Here is a 16,752-nt window from a genome sequence, read left to right as displayed (position 1 = left end):
TGTTTATATGTACATACATACATACATACATACATACATACATACATACATACATACATATATATATATATATACACACACACACACACACATATGTGCACGCGCGCGCGCATGCATGAATACATAAGTCTGGGTATATATCTATCTATATATCTCTTTCTATATATATACATTTACATTTCTATATCTATATATGTATCGATGTTGGAAATTTTTCTAGTATTAGCATGTAATATAAATCACCTTTCTAATATCTAGAGATGGCCTAGTTTATTTATGAGTCGACTATAATTATGGAGACCAATAAAAATAAACGAGAAAGCCTTTAAATGCAGGTTTTTATTTTTTATTTTTTTTGTGAACAATAAGGAAGCCATTTAGCTCAAATATAGTCTTGAATATGTTAAACTAGTGAAATTAAATATATATAAACAAAAACGGATTTGATAATGGAGAAGTAGAAGCAAAAAAAAAAAAGACAAACATTACTAACAAATATTTTTAGGATTCAAATTTCAAACTTAGTGTAGAATAATAGATGACACATTTTTTAAGTAAACTAATATTTAAACTAACATATGAAATTGGTTGTATTATTCTTCATAACTTATTTGGAATGAGGTCTCAACGACAATTTTTTACTAAAGGTATTTTTTCTCAACAAAGAGTTTTCAACTAAATTATTTTTTTTTGAGCAAAAAACTTTTTATTCAAGTAACCCAAGAACTTTATCCTTAATTATTAATTTTGCATGAAAAAATAAATTTATTTATTTTATCAAAGATACACATCCAGAAATATCTCACCTATATAAAAAAAAATAGAAATAGAAAAGGTTTGACATTTCAGGCCAACGAAATAAAGGATCAAAGAAAAAAAAAGAATATGAAAATATTTATTTCTATACTTATTTTGGTGGGAGACGAATGTTCATTGGAGGCATGTTTGGGTCGTGGATAAAGCCACGTGTCGGTCAGCTAGAAAAAATCTCGACCTAAGCTGTCCCAGAGGAGGGTTCGAACGTTAAGCCGACCAGCCTGATCTCACCGTCGATTGCTACTAGATTAGCTTAATCTAAACCGTTCCTCTACCTTGTCTCCAACTATAAATACTTGGGACCGCTCGCCTCTTGAGCGGGATGTGGCGTTCGGTTTTTCCCCGCGGTTCTCTCGGTGCGTTCTTCTTCTCCTTCTCTGTCATATCTTGTTTCGGAGGATTTTTGGGTTCTTAAATATTTTGGGGGATCTTGCGGATCTTTAGCCGTTATTTTTGGGATTTTAGGGTTCTTTCACTTGTATTTGGATTTTTCTTCGGCTACTTGGTCTTTGATTTCTTGAACTGGAGATTATTAAAAACTATTATTGTTGAATTGGGTTTTCTTGAAGACGATTTATAAGATTCTTTGGTGGATGATTTGATTTAGGTCTTCCGCCAACAATTTGATTTATGATTTCCAGAATTTGGAATGATTTGTCTTATTCGAGGACCTTTAATTTACTGATTTGGGATTTCTTGGAAGGAATAGGTTCTTCGGTCAACAATTTGATTTAGGGTTTTCAGTTTTGAGAATGATCGATTTATAGGGTTCTTGGTTGATAATTTGATTAGGACCATTGGCGAACAATTTGTTTTAGGGTTTCCAGATTTGGGTTTGATTTGTTCTTATTTGAGGATTTGTGGTGTTCAATTTACTGATTTGGGATTTGTTGAAAGGAATAGATCTTCGGTCAACAATTCGATTTACAGTTTGCAGTATTGAGAATGATCGATTTATAGAATTCTTTGGTTGATAATTTGATTTAGGTCTTTGGTCAACAATTTGATTCAGGGTTTCCAGAGTTGGGAATGATTTGTTCTTACTTGAGGATCTGTGACCTTTAGTTTACAGACTTGGGATTTCTTGAAAAGAAATAAGTCTTCGGTCAAAAATTTGATTTATAGGATTCTTTGGTTGATTATATGATTGAGGTCTTTGGTTAACAATTTGATTTAGGGTTTCCAGAATTAAGAACGATTGGTTCTTGTTTGAGGATCTGTGACCTTTAATTTACTGATTTGGGATTTCTTGAAAGGGATTTAGAGTGTCCCTTGGCTGCTAGTTTGATCTAGGTTTCAGAATTTTGATTTAATTTGTTCCAGTCATATGGTGGAACTAGGGATGCTTTTGATAGATGTTCTAGGGTTCTTATAAGCTGGATCATATGTTCTTATTTGGTGTCTGCTGCCTTTATTCTGGGATTTGGGGCTCTATGAGCAGGGGTTTTGAGGGATCCTCTTTTAGTGGTTTAGATTTTCAAGAATTTGTCATGATCTGCTTTTTCTTTTTTGATGATCTGCATCCTTAAATAGGTTTTTCTATAAGAATTTGGAATATTCCGTAATTGATTAATTTTCATGTTGATTTAGAATATCTTGTTTTTGGTTGAAGCACTGTCTGTTACATATTGGTAACTTCTTGGTGTTATTATATTGTTTTGGTATACTGATGAGTCATGGTTTTGTGGTGCATCAGAGAATTATTGTTGCCACAGTGTAGATGTTTGTGATTTTTGCATATACGATTCTGTTTTTTTTTTCAGTGTATGATTTGTACTGATGTTCTGATGTTTAGAGTATTTTAGGTAGAATAAGGGCTCCGATATTGGTTGGTTTTCTAGGTCTGGGACCATTATGAATTCTTGTTGGTTGTCATATCTAAATCTTCATTAGCAGGTGTTGATAATCTGTTGATTGTTTTCTCAAAGTATTTTTTTTTATCATCTTGTTTAGATAGTTGATGTTCCATTAGCAATCTGCTTTTATAATGATTATTTGGTTGTTACTGCAGTATGTTGGTTTGAGGAGGGTTACTTCTTTGTTCAAGGGGCTATACCTCAATTTTTATGGAATTGGAAATTTGGCAAATGAAGCTGCTTTTATATAGTCGTAGGAAATACATCATAATTGGCTCCAGGTATTGTTGTAGGGAGTTCGATTGGTTAGATCTTCCTTTTACGCCTTTAGTTGCTTGACTTTATAGTTCATCTGTTCGGTGGTATTTTTTGCAGTTTTGTTCTTTTTTTAGCGATTTGTTTATGTTGACATGCTCCTCATTTCTTGATTGTGTCTTAAGATATCCGTTCTTGTAATTTAGGGATCTTGGAAAACAATTTCTTGTGCATTTTGGAAGAGTTTTTCGGCATTCATTTTGTTTAGTTTTTCAATATCTTAGAGATTGGGACACAAGTATGTCAAAGAAAACAGGTTCCAATTTAGTCTGATGACTAGTTGGTCTTTGTGCTGTGGATTTATGAGGTTTGGAATTGTCAAATTTTAAGTTATTAGGGAAGAGCTCTTTTTTTTATCCTAAATTATATTAATTTAACTTTTTATGAATGCCTTTTTTATAGCTTTTTTTTTTGAATTATCAGGGCCACATCTATATGGAGTTTCTAATCGGGACTTGGGATGTCCTTAGTTTGGATATGCCTTTATTTGCTGTTGTATGGCATGAAAATGATTGATGTATAAAGAGACACTTTCTCTTTGTTTTCTTCTCCCTCCCCAACCCCCTATCTCTCTCTCTCTCTCTTTTAGTTTTTTATATTGTATTTGCTATACTTGGTTTCACAAAGGTTAACATAAAAAAGGTTCTAAATTTTATAATGTCCTTTTGATTTCATGATAGTTCTAGAGATTCCTGCTCTGATTATTCTTTTGGGCTATATTTCTTGATGATTTTTTTTATTTGTTTCATAAATATCTTGAATTGATTATTGACTAAGGTAGCATCATATTCCAGAACAAAGATATGGCTGGAGTTAAGATATGGTTGTACAAGGGGAAATATGACCTTTCATGGATTATGTGAAGTGACTTTTTTCCCATATTGTTTTTTCAGCCTTGCAAAACTCTGTGCTGGTGGGGGTCTTTTTCTTCTTCCTAGGGATTTAGGGGAGTGTTGCATACTCACTGTTTTGCCAATCTTTATTCTAGTTGAATCCTTATCATAGGCAGTCTGTCAATGATCTTGTAGGAATTGGAGTATCTTGGACGGTTCATTTGTCAATATGTTTTGTTTATTCATTTATAATTCACATGTTCCCAAGCATTGTTTTAGGCTTTATTGCTTGGTGATTCTTTTGTTTATCTGTATCATGGTTTCATCTTTGACTAATGTGGCATCATATACTAAAATACAATTTGGAAGAGTTGCAGTTGAGAGAAGGTTTTACAGAGGGTGTTTATAATCTTATATGGATTGTCTCTATTAATTTTTTTCCCCCTAGTGGTTGTTGCAGCACTGCAGGAATCTCTAATTCATGGGTATCTGGAAGTATGTTTAACTTGATGATTTTCTAAGTATCACTGTTACTAGTTGTGTGCTTTTTAAGGTTTGGCATGTTAAGTTCTAGGCTTGGTTAGCAGCTCATTTCTCCTACAGTATGGTCTGTTTATTTCCTATATTATTGAATTCCTCATCATGGACTTATTTGCAGGGACCTGCACACAACCTAGGTTTTTAACAATTAATACTTTTTTGTGAGGTTCCTGACATTGAATTCTGTTTCAATTACCAACTCAACCACTTGGCATATGAATGTTCAATAAATATATGTGTGGTTCACGTGCTCTTTTTTGTTCCTTAATGCTTGTCTTGTTATATAATCCTTATTTTTTCTAAAATTATTAACTAAATGATGATATTAATCAGCATCTTTGTTGCTTTATTTTTAGCATTGGAATGATGTTTGCTGCTCAGGATCTCCCCCTCCCCACTTCCTTTAAGAATAATACACTGATGTGGTACCATGAGCCAAAGAAATGATATATAGGTGCTAGAGTCTAATATTTCATCTTCAGTTCTGGGTTTTCTTATCTTCGATACTGAGGTACATAAAGTAGTGCATTTTTGGGAGTCCCACTAGCAGGCCAAAATATTTTCTTGCTTCTATTGCAGTTTCACAGGTGGCTTTGCTGAAGAGGATTCTATTTTTTTAAATGTCTGGTATCGTGTATATTGCAGTTATTTTGATCCGGTGTTTATTGTCTAATGATGCAGTAAATTATGTTTTAGTTTGCATGTTGGGTCAAAGTTGGAGGGTATTTCAGAAATTCTGGATTTGGTTGATTGTAATGAGTTTCATTCTGTTATGTCATGGACAACTGCTCTTCTTCTGTTTCTTTAACCAAGACCATTATCCAGTCACACTCCTTGGTGGTACAGCTATGTGGATGGGGTATGCTTGAGATATAGCTTTCATGAATGAGGTATTTCATCATGCAGTGAAGTCATGCATATTATATATTATTGCCCAAGCTGCTTATTTGTTTCTTCTTTGGAGCAACAGAGGTGACACCATGAGGACTTGAGATAACGCCCTCAATTCAAGGGTTCTCCTATCTTTGATACTGATGTGGATTAAGTAAGCAGTTTCCAAGTCCAATCAGCAAGCCTAAACTACAGTCTCTGCTTTTGTTGCAGTTCTAAGGAGGTTTTGCCAACAAATATTCTTTCTTTATAGGCGACCCTCGGTATCGTGTATGTTGCACTTACTGTCTTTCTAGTCTCTATTGTCTGATATGTTTTATTTATGATTGCTAAGTGGAATTGTGCTCTTAGTTTGCATGCTTGGCTACAGATGGTGGGAATTCTCAAGAACTCTGGGTTTGGTTGATTGCAATGAGCTTCATTTCCTTTCCTTGTATGTGAGGTTCTCTTTTCCTTCTGTTTCTTTCATCAGTATGCTGATCCAGTCCTCAGTTTTCCTTAGTGATAATGCTACTGTGATAGGGTTGGCTTTGATGAGTGAGGTTTTTCATCTTGTAGTGAAGGTATGAAATGATATAGCTACAGTGGATGGATTGGCTTCATATATGGTTTTCAGGAGCGACATTTTTCATTATGTAGTGAAGATATGAGATGATATATTTCCCAGGTTGCTTACTCAGGACAAATAGTGATCACTGTTTCTTCAGTTCCAGTCCTGCAAGAGCTTGTAGTGGTGGGGACATTTTTTGTAGCGGGCAGTTCACAAGAACTTGGACCTTGTCAAATTTTCATGGATCTCATTTATGGTCATCCGCCTTTTAGGTTCTTGAAGAATTGCTTTTGGCATTCAAGTTGGTTTATGACCTGCCATTGTATAGTGCAATATGCGTGAGAGTTTTGACATGCTTTTAATTTTTCTTTTGGTTGGTCAGTGTGCTTTTTTTGTGGGGCACAGTGGCAAGGTTGTGACATTGAATGAATGTTTGGTCCAGGAGCACTGTGTGATTGTGATAGGTAAACTCTATTTTGGGGTAACATTGAATGTTTATTTTGTACATAAGATGGGCTTTTTCACTATATGGTGTTTGATATGTGATTTGGATGTAATCAGTTAAGTTAGGCATGTTCATTGACTGGCAGTATGCTTTCTTCTAGGTTATGATTCATTTCTTTGTCATTAAAGTTGTACTTTTTTGCAACACATCTTATCAATTTATGGTAGTCGAGCTTTCTGTCTCATGTCTCACCGGCAAGCTTGATTAGTTTATGACTTTCCAGAGTGGTACAGCATGCTAGTGTAACAACATAGAACTACAATTAAGACAGTGGGTTAGCTTGATTTGTCCCCATCCTTTTTGTGGATCACGTAAAATTCATCTCTACTTTAGTAGCCGTTCTGCATATTTTGCTGAAGGGATTTTTTTTGTTGGAATGTAGTTTTTGTCCATCATTTTATGTTGTTTGCTGACCTATATTGTCATGATGACTTGATGGTTCTTGTCTCTGATATTTCAAGAAGTAAATTGGAGTCCAAGGAATCATCTATTGCCAAGGTTCATCATTAGTTTTATCATTCTCATGGGTAGTCTCTTTGGTTTAGTTACTAACTGGTTCTCATGCATGATACCTTTGGGTTTGACTGCTAGATGGTACTCTGATTTATCTGAATGGTATTGACTAGTATCTTGATTAAACCACTAATTGTATACTACAAAGTCACTGATTTTGTGCGTATTAGTTAAAGGGACTCCACCTTTTTATCTAGGGCATCCTCCCTCATTATCTTCTCAACATCCAGGCTCCTTTTGTCTGAAAGGAGTTCCATATTTTTATGAACAGGACTTGACCTTGATGGAGAGTTTGGAAATGTATCCTTTGTATCGGAATGCAGCCAAAAGGATGGGGACTAATACAGGAGACAGAAAGGAAAGGGTGCGGACAAGGCTTCACAGGAAAGTAATTCATAGCTGGTCAAGATGGAATGGAAAAGAGAACAGTGACTTCTTGGATTGCTTTTTTCTTGCCTATTGAAGACCATGCAATATTGGAGTAATTGACTGTGCTTAAAGTGTCTTTAGGTATTCTCTGTCTCATTTCTATATGCTTTCACTTCTTCGTTATCTTACCAGTGGACTACAGAAAGAGTTATCTTGGCAAGCTAGATGAGAACAGAAAGAGTTATCTTGGCAAGCTAAATGTCAGTTTCCAGAGATTTGGACATCGGTAAAGTCTTTTCTGGCAGTGTGCTTTCAGAGTTTATTATACGAGAACAATGGTTGCCTTGTCCAAGTATCTTGGGAGCCACAAACATGGACTTCTTGTATTGCTTTTGTTGCCTATTGGAGTTTTTGACTGTATTTGAAGTATCTTTAGGTTATTTTCTCTCCAATTTATTTGAGCTTTCACTTCTTAGTTATCTTGGCAATGTGGATGCTAGTTTCCGGGGATCTGGACACTGGTATAGTCTTTTCTGGCTGTGTGCTTTCAGAGACTATATTGTACCAGAACAATGACTCTCTTGCAACTGTCATGGAAGTTGATGGATAGAAGTGTTTAGTAAGTGGCACTTTCTATTAACTTGTTGGGCATCTGGATCCATCTTCTTCCATTTTCCTTTCTTTTCCTTCTTGGCTAATGTCATCAAAAAAAAAGACAAAGGGTATTTCTTATCTCTGTTGATGCGGATCAATCAAAATACATTTCTCAGTTTCTATGGCAGGCAGAATTTATTATCCTTGTTTTGGTCGAATTTCACAGAGGTTTTGCTGTAGCAGGCTCTTTTCATTGGAGGAAGCTTTTGCTATTGGGCGTTGCTATTATTTGTCGTGTCAATGATTTGGTGGTCTAAATGATTTTGGTGATTTATGCCGTTTTTCAATCAGTGAACAGATCTGGGTCCTTATGCACACCTTGGGCTGTAATCAAAAGAACACTGTTAGAAATTTCATTTTTCTGGAAATTCTAGATTTGGATATTTGCAAAGAGCTTCATTGTCTTCCCCTATAGTCAAGGTTTTCCTTTCTTTAAATATTCGAAGTCAAAATTATTTGAAGTTATCAGCCACCGAGATTTCATAATCAATTTCATTATTTTCATCATGTATTATGGTTAATATGTCCATGTTTTATTGCTAAGTGATCCTCTTCTCCCTGGCTCAATCAGCAAATTTCTGCAGCGACAATATTGACTGAAGCAGTTATGTGAACGGGTTGGCTCTAGACATAATTCTCATGAAGGGGGTTTTACCTTAAAGATTCTTGTACGTATTTTGTTAAATGACATTTATTTTTTAGTCTTCTTACCAAAAGTTATTATTGTTTCTTGTTTCTTTGCAGCCTCTTGAGAGCTTGTAATGGTGAAGGCAATATTTGTTTATGGGGTTCTTCCAATTTGACTTTTGTAGAATCTACAAATTCCTTTTCCTTAGCCATCTGAATAGTTATATTGGTTGTTGATTTGGATAGATTATGAAGAACTCCGGACTTGGTTAAATTTCAACAGATTTCTTCCATAACTGACGCTGATTTTTGCATTTCAATCGGTTCAGAAAATACCTGATCAATGACTGTTATAGGGGTTATGAGTTCCTTTTTGTTAATTAGCCATCTGAATGGGTATCTTGGCTGTTAATTTGGGTAGATTATAAACTTGGAATTCGTAACTGAGGTGATCTTGTTCTGATTTTCCCCCCAATCAAAGTTTGTTCTCAGAATATCCCTTTCGTTCCTGCTATTGAATATAATGCTGTTTGTGCAAGAATTCTGGCACACAGTGTTAGCTTTTTGTGATAGGTAGGAGCCAGGATGTTACTACAAAAATGTTTGTTTGGTGTTTTTCATTCTGAGGTTGGTTATTTTGGTCGCTCCTTATTTATTTTTCTTGTATTCTTCTATCAATGTTCTCTTTGTTATCATTTCATTATTCTGTTATTTTATTATTTTTACCTGCACACACAAACAGTAGCTGCCTTGCCATGACATTGAAGGCTGTGAACTGTTAAAATATTAGATTTTTAGGTTCCGAGTTTCATCTGTTGTTTGATCTTTTCTTGGTAGCTTGCTTCTGAAAAAATTACATATTTGCATCCAAATAATTTCTCCTCAGTTATGGTCAGTATCCTGTTCACAGAGGCTGGAGTTCGATGCTTTTCATAGTGGCCCTGTCAAGATAGACCATGATATCCTCCATTATTGTGGTGGTGTCTGGTCATCTTGAAGCCACCTGACTATTACTCAGTTTCCACTCGTTCTCGTGGCTTTCTATTCTTTGTCACATTATTGCAAAACCTTTGATCATGAACTTTTCGAACTAAGAGTTGTGTGAGAAGTTTGCACTCTCTTGATCCCCTGGGGCTGGCTGCGCTCTAGTTCCCTTTGCTTTGCCAGAAATCACTCTGTTGGATCGATAGATCAAATTCATTCAACAAAGTGGAAAGACAACGAAAGCTGTGGATTGACCATTTTGCTAGGCGAAAAGTCTCCTTCGAAGGAAAGTTCGATGTATGGAAGAAGAGGTCTCGTCAACTTGAAGCCGCTAAAGCACTCCGAACGGCCTTTGATCACCTTCCCTATTGCAAAGAAATATTTTTGAAGGTCATTTACTACCAGTGTATTCCATCATTCTTGTGTAATCTCGTCAATACCATTTTGATTTCTGTGCTAATTGATACCGTTAATTTATTCCATCAATATCTAAATTCAGTCACCAACTTAACTCATTGCCCAAATAGCGGGATTTTTTGTGCTTTTCTTTATACCTGATTGGTTACTTATCACTTGATTTGGTATCTTAGACTGTAGAAGTGGATATTTGTGGTTTAGTGGTTCATGTCCAATGCTTAGGAATTTTTCAAGAAATCTTTTTTCGGAATTGGGACTATCTTATTTAGATTGCTTTTCCTTGTCAGTTGTTTTGGTTCGTGCCATGGTATCTTGTGGGACCATGCAGGAAGTACAGGAGGCTTTTGTTATTCATATTGTAGTAATTGTTTGCTAAAGGCTCTCGGTTATTAGGGCTTCTTAGGATGCAAACCTGCAGGATTCTTGGAAGATTCTGGATTTGGTTAGCTGCACATACTGTTATTTTCTTCCTATGGTGGTGATGTTCTTTTCTTTCTTCTGAGATCAATTTGTTCAACTTTCATGGATGTCATCGGCTGCTCTGTTCTTATACTTGGATGTCATCTCCATGTATGCTGATTAATATCTTTCCATGCTATGATCAACAATGTGTGTTCACATCTAAGTAATTCTCTTTTTTGATCAGTATTTTTATTCAATCAACAACTAATCAATTGCTTGGCTTGAGATATTTTCATTAGTGATGTGGACTATATCAGGTATAGCATTTCAGTCCTCACAAAAATGAAGCAGCATTTATTTCCTAGATCATTTGCAGCAGGCAGTATTTATTTTCTTTTTGCTTCATTGGGAGGAGATTACATGGGGATCCGGCAGGTTCTTGAAATTCATAAATTAGTTATCTGATTCATACTTGAGGTTGTAGAATGAGGAAGACTTTGGATGTCTGTGACCTAGTTTAAAAATTTATGATTTTATTGCAACTCAGGAGAGGAACAATGAATGGGAGAGAAGTGATTCATCAGTATCAAGGGAATAGCCAAGGAGGAATGGAATTGCAATAAGGGTTCATAGGCCAGCCAAATGTTTAATTAATGAAGGAATATGACTATGTAGCTGTCGACTTCTTGGAATTGTGCTTGCCCAAGGACTAAGCATTATCAAGGTGGCTATGTCTTGTTTATATCTTATTTGGACTTCGAGATCGCTTATTATCAAGATGTTTTCTTTCTTGGACTGTTCTTCAGTTGTTTTACTAAATATTTTCACCGTGCTCGTCATGCGATTATATCTGGTGCTGTGCATTCAGAAGTTTTGGATAGAATAACTATTTGTGGGCAAGCCAGATATTCAATCAACAAGAGGGAATGCTAGCAATTCCGAGGGAGAAATGGGGAAAGAATTATGTGAACTTCTTGGAATTGTGTGTTTTCAAGGACCAGCCAGTATTAAAATTTCTATCTTGTCTGGACTTAAAAGCATCCTCTTTCGGTTTCAACATTTAATATTGCTTGGGTTGCTGTTTGGATTCTCCATGGATCTTTTCTGGATTGCTTTTCAGAATTGTCTCTTGAAATACTTTTACCATTATATCTAGTGCTGTGCACGCAGGGGTTCTGGCCAGGCAGGGGATTCTTTGTCTTCATAATGTTGCTGTTATTTTTGGTGAACAGAGTTAGGTGGTGAAGGTCGGATTATCAGATAGATTTTTCAGAAAATTGTGGACTTGTGATTGCAAAGAATTTTGGATAACTTCATTTTCTTGTTATGTCGTTGAGGCTGTTTTTCCTTTTGGAATGACACAGATGATCCAATTTTTTTGCTATATTTTTATCCATGAATTTCTAGTTCTGGTTGTCATGTCTTTCTGGACGTTCTAGTTATGGTGCCTGCTCCCTTTTCGAACCATTCCTTTCTTTAAATACTCCTTCCGGGGTTGCTGAAGATGGTTTCAGAGATGACAGATTTTTTTTATGGCTTCCTGCACTTGCACAAGGTGGTTTCCATTAGTTTAGCCAGTGAGGCAAGTCAGTACAGCCAGTCACTGAAGTGCTTCTTCGTTATTGCACCATTGTCTTGACTCAATCACTGCCATAGTCCCCGCGTAGGGTGCGGCTAATTATTTTCATTGGTTATGTAGATTACATCAAATAGCATCTATTTCCTCGCCAAAATGAAGCAGCATCTATGGCTTAGGGATCTTTTAGTATAAGAGGTGATTGCTGCTTGTATAATTGCAGTCTTGCAAGATCTTGTAATGGTGAAGATGGTTTTTGTTCATGGGGGTTTGAGGGTGTTTTTCAAATTTATTACTTAACAATTTTTTCTTCATGACTCTCTGAACTTACTCTTCCTAATGGTTTGTCAGTCCTCATCTGATTTCATATTATAGGTTGTAGATTGGGAAAGATTTCGGGGAATCAGGACTTGGTTTGCAATTCAGGAGAGAGAATGAAATGGATGCAAATGATTAATTGACAAAGGGTTAGAGCACAGATTTGTGTGCAAGCTGGAGCAGAACAAAACGTAAGGCAAGCCTGATATTTAATAAAGAAAGAGGAATGCTTTTCTGGGCTAGGGGGAAAACGCCAACTTCTTGGAATTGCCACAGTGCCAGGCATCTTTCTTTTTTGGAATTTATCTTGGTACGATCACTTAGTGGAGTTTCAGTTGTTCCACAAAGTACATCCAAAATTGATACACAAATATTTTTAGTTTGGTCTGTGCACTGTGAACTTAAATTTGGTCTCGGTGTTTTTCGTGGTGGCCATAACTAGGCATTGATGTCCACTTTTATAGAGAAGTATCGTATGGTTGTGATAAGAACTCCATCAGTCCATTTTGAGGTTGGTGCTTATTTTTGACTGGAGTGCCTTAATATTAGTTCCTTTGGGGTGTTTCTCTTCAAAGATCCTTCTGTTTCCTTTCCTTATTTCTGCTCCAGTATATTAATTGCTACCAAGATACTGTCTGTTGTTGGAGTTCGAGATTGTGTTTTACAATAGTATTTTCTACTACTGGATGAGGCATGATTCAAAAGATCTGGTCTGTATGCTTTTTTTATAGGGCATTAACTCATGATTATTTTTAACGTCATGAAATGTATTCTACTTATGTCATGAAAATGTACTGTACTGTTGTTGTCGTTGAAGCATCTTTCGAGAAACATCATCTTCAAGGAATATTTAAAGGTACATCATGAAAGATCTTTTCTATATGCTTTTTTATTCATGTATTAAGTTGACAATGCAGTTCATGATTAGTGTCTTATGACGGAAAGTATATATTATTGTCTGATAAGCTTGCAGTTGACACCCAAATGGGTTTCTTTAACATTCATTCTACTTTTTTTGTGGTCCCAATCTTTGCTTTTCAGCTTCACACTGAGTGAATTTCTCTCATTGCTTTTGCCAGGATGATTTATTTGTTCACCCACACAAACAGAATGGGGGGGGTTGGAGTTTAGATGCCAGTAGTTCTGTTCTCAGATTCTGTTGCTGTCTAACAGATAGTTTATGCTGGAGGGGACTCTTTCTATGAGGGAACCCTTGATAATTTTTATATTGCAGTTATCTACTGCTGGCCTTTGTAATCTTAATTATCAGGTGGATTTTTCCTTTTTCAGTTTGGCTAAAGAAAATCGCAGAATTTTCTAAATTAGTTTCATTTGTGGGAGCTCCACTTTTCCCATCTGCTTCCTCGTTTTCATTATTAGTCAGTACTTCTTATTTCTCTGTTTTTATTAATCAGTACTTATTCCATCTGCTACCTGGTATTTCTCTATTATTTGTTGGTTGTATATGCGTTTTACCATTGAGATGTATCTCTCTTTTTAAGGGATGGTGTCAAGTGAAGAGAGGCATAAATGAGTTGGGCTGAAGGTTGAAAGTAGAGAACTGAGGAGACTAAACATTTGGACGTGAGAGTATTAGCATGGATGCCAACAGTTGTGTTAGGGACACGAGATTGTTTTCTTTCTTGAGTTCCCTTACTCCCTTGTCTGGTCATTTGATCATAACCCTATTGACACAAGTTAAGGTGTAGAAGCAGTACAGAAGACATGATTGGCTGGTGGAGGTACTTGCAAGAGTTATATATGTGGATTCCTGTTAGATCTAACATTCCATTGTGTTACAGGGCTTTGACATTTTTTGTTCTGTGCTTTCATCTTTGTTTAAATGTTTTCATATCTAATGGTGAGGGTGGATGTTTATTTTGTGCAATATCTGCAGGAGCTTAGGCTTGTCGGGATATTACATTTTTTACAACATTCTATTATGATATTATTGATAATATCCTAAGAACATGTTGAATCTGATACCATATATTTGGTTGCAAGGAGAAAATTTTAGTATTTGCTTGCTTAGCTCTTTGCGTGGTTTTATGGGTTTTTTTGACTGTCGGAATGGGGCATCATTCCTAGTGTCCGGATGGGTTGTTCCACCATTGTCTGTGCCAGGATTGAAGTCTTGGAATGGAGTGTGCGCTTCTCCATAGAAAAACAGGATGGTTCGTCTCATGGGATTTGAATCACTTGCTAATAGCAAGGTTCTTGATAGTTTCTGTTTTGTTATGATGATTCCATCTTTTGTTTGGGATGCTCCTTGGTATATCATTTTGTTTGCAGTATTCTGAATTTTGATTATCATCTTTTCCTTTAGCGCAGTCTATGTAGGAGGCTTGGCTTATGGCAGGATGTCACACATTCTCTTTCATTGCAGCAAGTGCTAGATCTTTTTTAGCTATTCCCTGCTCAAAAAAAGGGAAAAAATAGAATTCAGGGATTTATGGTTAATTGTTAGTAAAGGTTTATTAGTTATGCACCAGAATGTTATTGCACTGGGCCAACGCGTAACTAGATTTCAAAAGCTAAATGCGTAACTAGGCTTATTTTTAGTTTTTGAGGCTGTGAGATTTGGAAGGACATTGCTCTAAAATTTTGATCGATTCATCGGTATCTTGCCATTGTGCTTTAGGTGGATAAAAGTGCTTGTTGATTTGGGGAATGATTTAGAGAGTGGTGTTTTTTTGTTGGTGCTTTGGTGGAATGGCAAGCATCCAGTCATTCTAACTTCTTTTTTTTTTTTTTTTTTTTGGTAAAAATGGCTACTCATTCATATAAATCTAACATGAGTACAACCAGTCAAATTACGGAAAAGAAATGACAATAAAGCAAAAGGAGCATCTGATGCAGACGTTCACAAAATATCTCCGGAGTGCCGGGCAACAAAGAGGCGACCCAGTCTGTGGTCCTATTTGCTTTCCTAACACGTGATTTGTGTGAAAGCCGCTCATCAGCTGAGCCATCTTGCGAGTCTTCTGAATAAGGGGGTGATCATCACCATACATGTCCGCCCTCCGGATTCAATCGATCACCATCGCTGAGTCCCTCTCAAGGTGCATCCGCTCGACACCAAGCACTTGCCTCGCATAGGATAAATCCTCCTAGGCAGTCCGCAACTCTGCCCCAACTACTGTAAGCTCTGGTATACGCCGCCCTCCTGCGGCAAGCATCCTACCACAGTGATCCCTGATCACAAATCCAACCCCTCCAGTCACACCATCCACTGACCTGCTGCCGTCGAAGTTTACTTTGAGATAGTCAAGGGATGAGGGTACCCAAGAAATAAGGGCAAAACGGGGCGCTGAAACAACGTGAAGAGTACCCCAGGTATCCCTAGCCATCCCAGAAGAAAATACGGTAGCAGCCGCAATAACCTCCCTCGCGGTGTCGCGCCGCTTTATCCACCACCATCCTCGGAAGCGACCGCCACCTCTCGAATATGCCGACGTTCCTGTCTAGCCAAATGTGATAAAACAGGTACGCCCTAAGAATTCCATCCACCGCCGATCTAGGGCTCCGCGTAAAGTCTCTCAACACTTGCATCAGATCCTGCCGCTAAGACCACCGCGTCAGGTAGAGGGATCGAGACCTCCGCCATATCTCTCGAGCCCTAGGGCACTGTAGAAGAACATGCTCGGTGGTCTCCACGATATCACCACACTCCTCACAGCACTGAGGGACCCGCATGCCACACCGGACTACAGACTCCCGATCGAAAGGCAGCCCCAAGCCACCTTCCAGATGAAGAGTGCCACTCCGGGATGAATTTGTAGCCTCCATATCCAGCCACTCGCAATCCGTGGAACTGGCGCCCTGCTGAACAGTGCGTGAAGATCTCTAGGGCCCGCACCCGTGATTGCCCCGTCGGCATCCAAACTAACCTGTCAGACTCCCCCCCAGTAGGGACTGGCAGGGATAAAACCAACTCCGCCAGCTGCTCATCCCCACCCTCCAATGGCCCCCCTCTGAGTCCAGTAAATCGCTAACCCTACACCCTGCTAATTTCGCTGAGTCCACCATGGTCGGCATGCGGCAGATCGGCTACTCGGTCAACCCAACTGTCTTTCATCACATTTATAGAACGACCATCACCAATGGCCTATCTGATCTTCGGAAGCACCACCATAGTCCTAGCACACATCTCCCTCCAGACCGGAGAGTGGTGACGGCCCAGCTTGCCCCCAGGTACCAAATCTCCATACTTGGCTCTCATCAGTGAGGACCACATACTCTCGGGCTCAAGCACAAATCTAACTGCATGCCTCACCGCTAATACCTCCCGTCTCGCCACCAAAGACTGCACCCCCAGACTTCTAGCACTGATCGGCTGATATACAACTTCCCAAGCCACCAGATGGATACCGCCTCTACCACTGCTCTTCCCCTAGATAAAATCCATAAAAAGCTGCTCAAGAGACCTCAGAATTGCCACCGGGATAACGGCGTAGGATAGTAGATAAATAGGGACTGAGGTAAGCACTGAGCTAACCAGGAGTGATCCTACCCATCATAGAAAGTGTGTGTATCTGCCAGCCCTCTAACCTGCGTCTGATGTTGAGCCCAAGGGAGGTGCAATC

The 16,752-nt window shown here is 37.8% G+C and overlaps 1 non-coding gene across 50 annotated transcripts; it reads left to right on the top strand.

The window, feature by feature from the left end:
- The first annotated feature begins 1,089 nt into the window (after positions 1-1,089).
- LOC103700834 lies at positions 1,090-14,184 on the top strand. 50 transcript variants are annotated; one of them, XR_005514867.1, is made up of 9 exons: positions 1,094-1,172; positions 2,828-2,953; positions 4,717-5,521; positions 5,622-5,684; positions 5,810-5,814; positions 5,919-6,073; positions 6,184-6,265; positions 7,091-13,022; positions 13,246-13,521. It is a non-coding gene; the product is annotated as an uncharacterized LOC103700834 (transcript). The 50 variants fall into 50 exon arrangements; XR_005514865.1 differs by having other exon boundaries at positions 4,717-5,250; positions 5,331-5,521; positions 5,603-5,684; positions 5,919-13,022; XR_005514879.1 differs by lacking the exons at positions 5,810-5,814; positions 5,919-6,073; positions 6,184-6,265 and having other exon boundaries at positions 4,717-5,250; positions 5,465-5,521.
- The last annotated feature ends 2,568 nt before the right edge of the window (positions 14,185-16,752 follow it).

This window comes from Phoenix dactylifera, chromosome 1 (assembly GCF_009389715.1).
Source record: "Phoenix dactylifera cultivar Barhee BC4 chromosome 1, palm_55x_up_171113_PBpolish2nd_filt_p, whole genome shotgun sequence".
In the NCBI taxonomy this organism is placed as follows: Eukaryota; Viridiplantae; Streptophyta; class Magnoliopsida; order Arecales; family Arecaceae; genus Phoenix; species Phoenix dactylifera.
The sequence above is the reverse complement of the archived record's forward strand: the minus strand, read 5'-3'. Positions and strand labels throughout refer to the sequence as shown.